Consider the following 5,377-nt stretch of genomic DNA (forward strand, 5'->3'; position numbering starts at 1 on the left):
AACCTATGGAATGCAGCAAAAGCAGTTCTAAGAGGGAAGTTTACAGCAATATAATCCTACATCAAGAAACAAGAAAAATATCAAATAGCCTAACTTTGCACCTAAAACAACTGGAAAAAGAAGAACAAAAACCCCCCAAAAGTAGTAGAAGAAATCATAAAGTTCAGAGCAAAAATAAATTAAAAAAGAAATGAAAGAAATTATGGAAAATATTAATAAAAATAAAATCTGATTCTTTGGGAAGACAAACAAAATTGACAAAACTTTAGCCAGACTCATCAAGTAAAAAAGAGAGGAGAATCAAATCAACAAAATTAGAAATGACAAAGGAGAGGTTACAACAGATAATGCAAAAATATAAAGGATTACAAGAGACTATTAAGAACAACTATATGGCAATGAAATGGATAATCTGGAAGAAATGGACAGATTCTTAGAAAAGTTCAAACTTCCAAGACTGAACCAGGAAGGAAGAGAAATGATGGACAACCCAATTACAAGCACTGAATTGAAGCTGTGATCAAAAATGTCCCAAAAACCAAAAGCCCAGGACCAGATGGCTCCACAGGAGAATTCTATCAAACATTTAGAGAAGAGCTAATGCCTATACTTCGAAAACCCTTTCAAAAAATTACAGAGGAAGGAACACTTTCAGACTCATTCTATAAGGCCACTGTCACCCCGATACCAAAACCAGGCAAAGACAACACAAAAAGAAAACTACAGACCTAAATCACTGGTGAATATAGATGCAAAAATCCTCAACAAAATTTTAGCAAACAGAATTCAGCAACACATCATAAAACTTATACACTATAATCAAGTTGGGTTTATTCCAGGGATACAAGGATTCTTCAATATATGGAAATCAATCAATGTGACACACCATATTAATAAATTGAAAGATAAAAAACCATATGATCATCTCAATAGATGCAGAAAAAGCCTTTGACAAAATTCAGCACTCATTTATGTTTAGAACTCTTCAAAAAATGGACATAGAAGGAACCTACCTCAAGATAGTAAAGACCTTATATGATAAACCTACAGCAAACATTATTCTCAATGGTGATAAGCTGAAAGCATTCCCCCTAAGATCAGGAACAAGACAAGGATATCTGCTTTCACCACCATTATTCAACATATTTCTGGAAGTTCTAGCTACAGCAATCAGAGAAGAAAAATAAATAAAAGGAAGCCAGATCAGAAAAGAAGAAGTAAAGCTCTCACTGTTTGCAGATGACATGATACTACACATAGAAAACCCTAAAGATAGTATCAGAAAATTACTAGAGCTAAAGTAATGCTCAAAATTCTCCAAGCCAGGCTTCAGCAATACGTGAACTGTGAACTTCCTGATGTTCAAGCTGGTTTTAGAAAAGGCAGAGGAACCAGAGATCAAATTGCCAATATCCGCTGGATCATAGAAAAAGCAAGAGAGTTCCAGAAAAACATCTATTTCTGCTTTATTGACTAGGCCAAAGCCTTTGACTGTGTGGATCACAATAAACTGTGGAAAATTCTGAAAGAGATGGGAATACCAGACCACCTGATCTGCCTCTTGAGAAATTTGTATGCAGGTCAGGAAGCAACAGTTAGAACTGGACATGGAACAACAGACTGGTTCCAAATAGGAAAAGGAGTTTGTCAAGGCTGTATATTGTCACCCTGTTTATTTAACTTCTATGCAGAGTACATCATCAGAAACGCTGGACTGGAAGAAACACAAACTGGAATCAAGATTACCGGGAGAAATATCAATAACCTCAAATATGCAGGTGACATCACCCTTATGGCAGAAAGTGAAGAGGAACTCAAAGGCCTCTTGATGAAAATGAAAGTGGAGAGTGAAAAAGCGGGCTTAAAGTTCAACATTCAGAAAATGAAGATCATGACATCCGGTCCCAACACTTCATGAGAAATAGATGGGGAAACAGTGGAAACAGTGTCAGACTTTATTTTTCTGGGCTCCAAAATCACTACAGATGGTGACTGCAGCCATGAAATTGAAAGACGCTTACTCCTTGGAAGGAAAGTTATGACCAACCTAGATAGCATATTCAAAAGCAGAGACATTACTTTGCCAACAAAGGTTCGTCTAGTCAAGGCCATGGTTTTTCCAGTGGTCATGTATGGATGTGAGAGTTGGACTGTCAAGAAAGCTGAGCGCTGGAGAATTGATGCTTTTGAACTGTGGTGTTGGAGAAGACTCTTGAGAGTCCCTTGGAGTACAAGGAGATCCAACCAGTCCATTCTGAAGGAGATCAGCCCTGAGATTTCTTTGGAAGGAATGATGCTAAAGCTGAAACTCCAGTACTTTGGCCACCTCATGCAAAGAGTTGACTCATTGGAAAAGACTCTGATGCTGGGAGGGATTGGGGGCAGGAGGAGAAGGGGATTACAGAGGATGAGGTAGCTGGATGGCATCAATGACTTGATGGACATGAGTCTGTGTGAACTCCAGGAGTTGGTGATGAACAGGGAGGCCTGGCGTGCTGCGATTCATGGGGTCGCAAAGAGTCGGACACGACTGAGCAACTGATCTGATCTGATTCAGTGAATTTAGCAAAGTTGCAGGATACAAAATCAATACACACAAATCACTTGCATTTCTATATACTAACAATGAAAAATCAGAAAGAGCAATTAAGGAATCAATCCCATTCACCATTACAACAAAAAATTAAATATCTGGGAATAAACTTACCTAAGGAGACAAAAGAATTGTACACAGAAAATTATAAGACATTAGTGGATATTGTCACCCTGTTTATTTAACTTATATGCAGAATATATCATGAGAAATGCTGGGCTGGAAGAAGCACAAGCTGGAAATAAGATTGCCAGGAGAAATATCAATAACCTCAGATATCCATATGACACCACCCTTATGGCAGAAAGTGAAGAGGAACTAAAAAGCCTCTTGATGAAAGTGAAAGAGGAGACCTGGAGCCGGGCTGCGGGGCAGCTGATTTGTGTCCGCTACTTTCAAACATGTGGTAATGTTCATGTTTTGAAGCCAAAATATGTGTGTTTCTTTGGTTATCCTCCATTCAAGTACAGTCATCCACATCAGTGGCTAAAAACAACTGCTGCTCTCCAGGGACAGATTGTTCAGTTCAAACTCTCAGACATTGGAGAAGGTATTAGAGAAGTAACTGTTAAAGAATGATTCAGAAGAAGATGTTGTTGAAACCCCTGCTGTGTCCCATGATGAACACACACACCAAGAGATAAAGGGCCAGAAAACACTGGCGACTCCTGCAGTTCGTCGCCTTGCAATGGAAAACAATATTAAGCTGAGTGAAGTTATTGGCTCAGGAAAAGATGGCAGAATACTTAAAGAAGATATTCTCAACTATCTGGAAAAGCAAACAGGAGCTATACTTCCTCCTTCACCAAAAGCTGAAATTATGCCACCTCCACCAAAACCAAAAGACAGAACTATTCCTATTCCAATATCAAAGCCTCCAGTGTTCATAGGCAAAGACAGAACCGAACCCGTGAAAGGCTTTCACAAAGCAATGGTCAAGACCATGTCTGCAGCCCTGAAGATACCTCATTTTGGGTATTGTGATGAGGTTGACCTTACTGAACTGGTTAAGCTACGAGAAGAATTAAAACCCATTGCTTTTGCTCGTGGAATTAAACTTTCCTTTATGCCCTTCTTCTTAAAAGCTGCTTCCTTGGGATTACTACAGTTTCCTATTCTTAATGCTTCTGTGGATGAAAACTGCCAGAACATAACATACAAGGCTTCTCATAACATTGGAATAGCGATGGATACAGAGCAGGGCTTGATTGTACCTAATGTGAAAAACGTTCAGATCCGCTCCATATTTGAGATTGCCACTGAATTGAACCGCCTCCAGAAACTGGGCTCTGCGGGTCAGCTCAGCACTAATGACCTTATAGGAGGAACGTTCACTCTTTCCAACATTGGATCAATCGGTGGTACCTATGCCAAACCAGTGATACTTCCACCTGAAGTGGCAATTGAGGCCCTGGGAACAATTAAGGCCCTTCCCCGATTTAACGAGAAAGGGGAAGTCTGTAAGGCCCAGATAATGAATGTGAGCTGGTCGGCTGATCACAGAATTATCGATGGTGCTACAGTGTCACGCTTCTCTAATTTGTGGAAATCCTACTTAGAAAACCCAGCTTTTATGCTACTAGATCTGAAATGAAGATTGATCAGACATCCTTGAACTTTCTGAGCTTCCAAAGAACGCGAAGAGCCCAGCTGTGCAGCACACGTTCCTCATTGCAGTTTGTATTGTAAATGACTTGTAACATATGATTATGGTTCCGAGGCACAAAGTGGATCAATTGTTGTGTTAGGCTTTTACTGAAAAGGAATAATGGTGTACTAGTTCTCCCAGGTCTGTCACATTTTATAGGTCACAGTATAACTTCTTAATATGGTGCTGAGGTCTTTGTGTCCATGGATTGAAACTGGCAGGAACAACACAGTGAATATTACTGAGACAGACAGCCATATACAGTATTTGCCCTGTTTTCTCTCTCTCTCTCTATTTTTAAATTTTATTTTAAACTGACTCTTAATGAAACTTAGAGAGTTTCATTATACTTAGTTGGGAAAAGGAATTTATATGCAAATATATTTTCTATTTCCCCACAATAATGCAAATTATTTTATGAAGTAAGTGCAATTACATTAACCTTTTAAGATACCCAGATTCTGTAGCTATTATCATCTGTAAATGTCTTATTTGTATAAAGTAATGTCTTTTAAAAGTGAAAATTATAAGCTCATCTTAAAATGTCCAATTATAGTTTTGTAACCTATAAGGCCATTGAAAGTATTTGTTTAAAGTGGATAAACTTTTAGAATTTTGGTAATGTTTTAGTGTTTTATTGGGAGAAATTTATTTTACAACCTTTGCTTCAATGTGAGGAAGGTTTGAAATGTACCAGTCACTGACATTGTCTTACATTGAGAAATCCATTACCTTTTAATTTTATTTTTATAAATAAAATTATATTTTTATTTTATAATTAAAGTAAAGTTAAAGTAAATTTCTTGGTCTTCAGCTAAAAAGGATAGACTAAGAAATTAGAGTCTGTTCCGTTCTCCATATCCTGAGAAGGAATTTGAATCAGGGGAGAGAGAAGACTAATGGGTAATTATGGACATTAAAATAAAATAATACATTTTGCACAGAAATAAAGGTATCCTCATGATCATTTTTTAAGAAGCCCACTTGAATCAGAAAGTCAGGTTGTTTCTGATATTATCTAAGTGAATCCTGTTGTTCAAGTGAAGTTTTGTGACAGAAAAAGTTGTTTTAATGTCTTTTTGATTTTTTTCAAAATGGAAATCATGTGTAAGTCACAAAATAATGGGTCTAATGAA

The 5,377-nt window shown here is 37.6% G+C and overlaps 1 pseudogene; it reads left to right on the forward strand.

The window, feature by feature from the left end:
• The first annotated feature begins 3,020 nt into the window (after positions 1–3,020).
• LOC138991448 (lipoamide acyltransferase component of branched-chain alpha-keto acid dehydrogenase complex, mitochondrial pseudogene) lies at positions 3,021–4,880 on the forward strand (annotated as a pseudogene).
• Positions 4,881–5,377: the final 497 nt, after the last annotated feature.

The sequence above is a fragment of the Bos mutus genome, chromosome 17, assembly GCF_027580195.1.
Source record: "Bos mutus isolate GX-2022 chromosome 17, NWIPB_WYAK_1.1, whole genome shotgun sequence".
Lineage (NCBI taxonomy): Eukaryota > Metazoa > Chordata > Mammalia > Artiodactyla > Bovidae > Bos > Bos mutus.